The 6,827-nt window shown below is 41.1% G+C and overlaps 2 pseudogenes; one reads left to right on the top strand and one right to left on the bottom strand.

The window, feature by feature from the left end:
• Positions 1-1,302: 1,302 nt before the first annotated feature.
• Positions 1,303-1,566, bottom strand: LOC101565487 (annotated as a pseudogene).
• Positions 1,567-4,661: 3,095 nt separating this feature from the next.
• On the top strand, positions 4,662-6,363 carry LOC101568952 (annotated as a pseudogene).
• The last annotated feature ends 464 nt before the right edge of the window (positions 6,364-6,827 follow it).

The following is a 6,827-nucleotide window of genomic DNA, read 5'->3' as shown; positions in this document are numbered from 1 at the left end:
ATCTGTGACCCATTGGTTGCTGAGTAGGGTGTCATTTAATTTCCACGTATTTTAGGGTTTTTTTCTGGTGTCTTTTGTCATTTATTTCCAGTTTCATTGCACTGTGGTCAGATAATGTGCATGGGATAATTTCTGTTTCCTTACATATACTTAGGCTTGACTTATGGACCAGTGTGTGGTGTATTTTAGAAAATGACCCATGTGCAGCTGAGAAAAATGTGTATTCAGCTGTGTTTGGGTGAAGCACTCTGTATATGTTCACCAAGTCCAGTTGTTTCAAACTCTGGTTCAGTTCTTTTATTTCTTTGCTAAGTTTTTGTCTGGTTGACCTATCTTTTGGAGATAAGGGGGTGTTTATGTCTCGTGTTAAAATTGTGGTATTGGATATTAGATTTTTCATGTCTGTTAAGATTTGCTTTATATAGGTGGGTGCTCCTGTGTTTGGTGCATACATATTTATGAGTGTTACCTCCTCCTCTTGAAATTTTCCCATAACCATTATATAGTGGCCTTCTTTATTTTGCTTGATGATTGGTGGTTTGAAGTTCAGACTGTTTGAGAATAGGACTGCTATCCCTCCTTTTTTTGAGGTGCTGGGGCATGTAGTATTTTGTTCCATCCTTTGCCTTTCAGCCTATGAATGTCTTTATGAGTTAAATGTGTTTCTTGTATACAGCATATTGTTGGAGTTTGTTTCTTAATCCACTGTTCCAGAGTATTTCTCTTAATTGGTGAATTGAGTCCATTTACATTGATGGTTGGAATTGAGATATATTGACTTACAATTGACATGTTGTTTACCTGTTGTCATTTACTCCTTTTTCTCCTGTGTTTAATTTCTTGCCCTATTTAGTTAGTTGCTTTGATCTCATTCGTGGAGTTCTGATAGTTTTGGTCCCTCTCTAGAACATCTTTCAGTAGCCTGTGAAGATCTGATTTTGTCTTCACTAAATTCTTTAGCTGTTGTTTGTCATGAATGTATTTCACTTCTCCATCAAAATTGAAAGATATTTTTGCAGGGTATAGTAGTCTGGGCTGGAATTTGTTTTCATAGAGGACTTGAAGTACTGTTCTCCATGCTCTTCTTGCCTTCATGGTTTGTGAAGAGAATTCTTCTGTAATTCTGATGGGATTTCATTTGAATATGATCTGCTTCTTTTCTCTAGCTGCTTTTAGTATATTATTCTTGTGCTAAATTTCTGGGATCCTTTTTTTGACGTTTGACAGTGAAGTTTAATGCTCGGATCATTGGAATATCACGTGTTGAGCAGCAGACAGTCCCAGGCTCTTCCATGGGCTTCCTTCGTGTCTGTCCTTTGGGCTCTCTGCATGTAGTCGGCGCTGTGCTGGGAGGATCTGGCATCACTGGATGCCGCAGGGGTCTGAAAGGTGTAGCTAATCATCCTTCTTAAACTTGCCGCTGATGTGTGGTACCCAGTCCAGGATCAGCTGCCTGTCAGTGGCTCACACCAGCCCCACAGTACCCACAACACCGCACATGGTGGCTGTTGGGGTCCTGTTCTTAGCCAGCTCCCCGCTGCGTGGGCCCAGGATTCTGGTCAACATCGTAGCTCTGTGAGTTAATTAGGTCACCCTGGCACTCCGGCCGCACTGTGTATGCTGGGATCTTGACTATTATGTGTCTCAGTGTGTTTTCATTGGATTGAGGTTACTTGACATTCTGTATGCTTCGTTTACCTGAATGTCAGATTGTTTCCTCATATTTGGGAAGTTTTCTGCTATTAATTCTGCCCGTATTTTTTAATGTCATTTGTATTGTCTCCTTCTTTCTCATTGATGCCTATTAGTCTCATATTGTTCATCTTTGCATCATCTTGCAGATGATGGATTATTCTTTCCTGCATCCTCGTTGTTTTTCAGAGATCCTTTCTTACCTTTTCACTAGCTGCACCAGCATCTTCAAGATCTGAAACTCGGTCTTCACTTTCACTTAAATGGTTTTGCAAGCTTGTGATTCAGATTTTAATTTCCTCTATATCTCTTTGACTCTACTTCATGCTATCTATTTCTTTTCTGTATTGCTCATTCAAGGAATCCATCATTTTTCTAATCTCTTTTTTTTTATCAATGTCTTCTTTAGAAGCAGTTATAAATTCTTTTACTGCAGTTTTTTTCTGATTGTGTTTCCTCCCTATGTTTCTGTATTTGCTTCTTTAGTTCAGATGCTATGAGTTCTGAGAATTCTTTCTTATTTCAGAAAAGAATTGTGCTCTGAGTTCCTCTATAACTTTCGGCTGTTGCTTATTTACTATCGACTCTATTAATTCATGCATTTGAGCTGAGCTAGCGTCCTCTGCACTTCTTCTGGGTGGGCATTGGGTTTCCTCTATGTGTTTGTGCATTTGATTCTTTACTGCAGATGTTATTAATTCATGGATTGTTTTAAATTTCCAGTCTGAGTTCCTCTATAGCTTTCTGCAGCTATTTCTTTATATCAGAAGTCGTTGATTCATTGCTATCATCTGTGTGATTCCCAATTTGTTCTGTGTTAGTGTCCTCTGCACTTTTTATGGGTGGGCTTGGATTCTGAGGTTGCATTTTGTTCCTTCTCATCATTTTGTGTAGCACTGTCTTCTGACGTTTGTTGTAGATCTTCGTTGTAGTTATAACTTTAGCAGGTATTGAATTTCAGGTGCAGATCGGACTTGGGCTAGGACTGGGTCTGGGAGATCCCAGAACACAGCAGAAATTCCTACTTGGTGGGTGGGGTGCAGGAGGTGCTGCGGAGTGGTGGGGGCATACCAAGTGGTTGGAAGAGGGTCTCACCCAAGCTGCTGTAATGGGTCCCACCAGCTCAGGGTAGCCGGAAGCTCTCCCAAATACTCACTGGGCCTGGGCTAGAACTGGGTCTGGGGGTTCCTGGAACGTGGCAGAAATTTCTACTCAGTGGGCGGGGTGGGGGAGGTGCTGCGGAGTGGGAGAGCGTCCAAGGTGGTGGAATAGGGTCTCACCCTTCCTGCGCCTGGGCTGGACCAGTCGTAGGTCCCGCCAGCGCAGTCTAGCAGGTAGCCCTCCCACACACTCAGTGGGCCTGGGCTAGTACTGCGTCCGGGGTGTTCCCAGAATGCGGTAGAAATTCCTACTTAGCGGACGGGGTGGGGTAGGTGCTGCGGAGTGGTGGGTGGCATTCTAAGGGGGCAGAAGAGGGTCTCACCCAAGCTGCACCTGGGATGGGACCAGTAATAGGTCCCCCCGGTGCAGGGTAGCCAGAAGGTCTCCCACACACTCACTGGGCCTGGGCTAGGACTGGGTCTTGAGAAATAAGATCCTTTTATGATAACACCTAAAGAAATTCGTGACTGCGAAACCAGTACTCCAAAATAATTCTCAATGTTACCTTTAAGGGAGAAAACAAGCTAATAATGACAATAGGCCTAATAGATAAAACACACTAGTTAGGGGTAGCAGTTAACTAGAAGGGAGAAATAGGGAATTATCAACAGGAAGATAAGACATTGACAGGATTAAGTCAGGACCTATCAATAATAACTCAATATTAATGGTCCTAACTTCCAAGTAAAAGGACACAGACTGGCAGAAGAATATATCAAGAAAAAAAAAATCCAATGATGTGCTGTAGAAAAGAAACATATTTGACTCATCAACAAACTCATAGCCTAAAATTGAATGATGGAAAATAATTGTTTATGCAGTAGGAACCTGAAAAATAAATCAGGTTTAACTATGTTATCTTGAGACTAAGTTGGCTTCTATCCATAATTTATCAAAACAGACAAAGGAACTCACTATATGTTGGGTAAAGGAAAACTCCACCCTGAAGTTATAATAGCTATTAACATAAAGCTACCAAAGATAGAATCACAGAACTTCATACAATAAGTACTATTGATCAGGACATATGAGAACTTGTACTGTAATGTCAAGTAACTTAGTAGGGGCCCAAATTTTCTGATCAAGGAGATTATGGGGACAAAGAGGAAAGTGATCGATGATGTAGAATGTGCCTAAGGAGAGTCACATGGAGAGAAAATATTCTCTTAGGCTTTCACAGTGAGCACATTGGCCAAGCAATGGCCGTGACTCATCCACATGGCTGACACTGACAAAGGATGTACAATCTGAGGTACAGGATCTCAGGATAAATCATGAGGGGATTTCACTGACCTTATCAGACCCAAATGCTGCAACTCTTGTTGCATAGGTCTTGTTTTACCTTGGTCTTAACCATCCAATATTTTGCTGACTTAACACACCTATAATATTCAAATAACTGAACTAAACAAAAAAGGGTATACAGATGAATGCCCATTTGGTATCTGTGTATCAAAATGGTTACAATAGATATATAGTTACATTATCTTAATGAATGGAGGGATTTGTTCTAATAGTGTTTGTAAATAGGATATCATGTCTACATCTTATACAGCAATTAACCACTAGGAAGCATGTATGCAAGGTGTTAATTATTGAAACTGTCCTGCCAATTTGATTTGAAACTGTCCCATTGCTATTTGTTACTCAATAAAATTATGGGGAAAAAAGTATTATTGAAGATAAAAATTCAGTAAATATAATCATAATTATAGGAGCAGATCAATGCCTCACTATCACAAATAGACAGATTCAAAATAGATCAACTGAATAGCGCGTCCACCTTGACCACCTCTATGAGTATTTTCTGGTCCCTTTCCCACCGCTGACCTCACCAGGCCCAGCCCTCCAGCACCCCCGCCCCCCTCGCGCCCCACCATGCCTCTGTACTCGGTTTCTGTAGTGATCCTAGTGTGCTGGGAGAGGTGAGGGTGTGTCCCGGGCTCAGGACTAGGGTGGAGGTGGAACAGCTACTGTGGGCTTCCTGGAGGTAGCCATGGACGGGAGCAGGGGAATAGGATAAGGATGGATGGACCCAGGATGTGAGTTACTGTAAAATGGGTAAAGGAGAAGTTCGAAGGTGTAGAGTTGAATACTGATGAACCTCCAATGGTGTTCAAGGCTCAGCTGTTTGCACTGACTGGAGTCCAACCGCCAGGCAGAAAGTCATGGTGAAAGGAGGGACCCTGAAGGATGATGATTGGGGGAATATAAAAATAAAAAATGGGATGACTATTAATGATGGGGTCAGCAGATGCTCTTCCAGAAGAACCTGCAGCTAAAACTGTCTTTGTTGAAGACATGACAGAAGAACAGCTAGCTTCTGCTATGGCATTACCATGTGGATTGACAAACCTTGATAACACTTGTTACATGAATGCTACAGTCCAATGCATTCGTTCTGTGCCTGAACTCAAAGGTACCCTTAAAAGGTATGCAGGTGCCTTGAGAGCTTCAGGGGAAATGACTTCTGCACAGTATATTACTGCAACCCTTAGAGATTTGTTTGATTCCATGGATAAAACTTCGTCTAGTATTCCACCTATTATTCTTCTGCAGTTTTTACACATGGCTTTCCCACAGTTTGTGGAGAAAGGTGAACAAGAACAGTATCTTCAACAGGATGCTGATGAATGTTGGATACAAATGATGTGAGTGTTGCAGCAGAAATTGGAAGCCATAGAGGATGATTCCGTTAAAGAGACAGATTCTTCATCTGCACAAGCTGTGACACCTACTAAAAAGAAAAGTTTAATTGATCAGTTCTTTGGTGTTGAGTTTGAAACTACCATGAAATGTACAGAATCTGAAGGAGAAGAAGTCACCAAAGGAAAGGAAAATCAGCTGCAACTTAGCTGTTTTATTAATCAAGAAGTCAAGTATCTTTATGCAGGACTCAAATTGCGACTTCAAAAAGAAATTACCAAACAGTCTCCAACATTGCAAAGAAATGCTTTGTACATCAAATCTTCCAAGATCAGCCAGCTACCTGCTTATTTAACTATTCAGATGGTTCGATTTTTTTTATAAAGAGAAGGAATCAGTAAATGCCCAAGTTCTTAAGGATGTTAAATTTCCCCTTATGTTAGACGTGTATGAATTTGTACACCTGAACTTCAAGAGAAAATGGTTTCTTTTCAATCAAAATTTAAGGATATAGATAAAAAAGTGAATCAGCAGCCAAATACAAGTGACAAGAAGAGTAGTCCCCAAAAAGAAGTTAAATACGAACCTTTTTCATTTGCAGATGATATTGGCTCCAATAACTGTGGATACTATGACCTACAAGCAGTGCTAACTCACCAAGGAAGGTTGAGTTCTTCAGGTCATTATGTATCATGGGTAAAAAGAAAACAAGATGAGTGGATCAAGTTTGACTATGATAAGGTCAGCATTGTAACACCTGAAGACATCTTGCAGCTCTCCAGTGGTGGCGACTAGCATATTGCATATGTTCTGCTCTATGGGCCCCGCAAAGTTGAGGTCATGGAAGAGGAAAGTGAACAGTAATCTCTGTAGCTATTTATGCTTAGGTATGAAATAAATATTATTTGTTGATCACTTGTATAATCCAGAGCTTTAGAAGGTGTGTAAGTGATCTTGTCTGTTTCCTCGTGGTGGAATAAGAGGGCAGAAGCAGACTACTTGTGTATCACCCTAAAAATTATGGAAAGAATAAGAATTACCTTGGAATATGCTGCCCTCTATAAAGGTGGCTGGAAGACAGTAAGAGCTCATTTGTTGTATTAATTTAAAAAAATTCTTAGTAACATGTCTTCCCCCATTACCTTATGTGTTAGTTTTTCTCCTTGCCTTTCAGCCCAAGTCAGTCATGATGTTCATTGCACACCTGTGCCCATTGTTGGGCGTTCTTGCATGGTCATCCCACTGTTCAGTAGCTGCCTGTCCTTTGCATTATCTAACAAACATCCTTCCAGGAAGGCGGAGAAGTGTTGCTCTCAGTGTGACTCAGT

The sequence above is a fragment of the Octodon degus genome, unplaced genomic scaffold, assembly GCF_000260255.1.
Source record: "Octodon degus isolate 3935 unplaced genomic scaffold, OctDeg1.0 scaffold00301, whole genome shotgun sequence".
Lineage (NCBI taxonomy): Eukaryota > Metazoa > Chordata > Mammalia > Rodentia > Octodontidae > Octodon > Octodon degus.
Note: the sequence above shows the minus strand (reverse complement) of the source record. Positions and strands in the feature narration are given on the sequence as shown.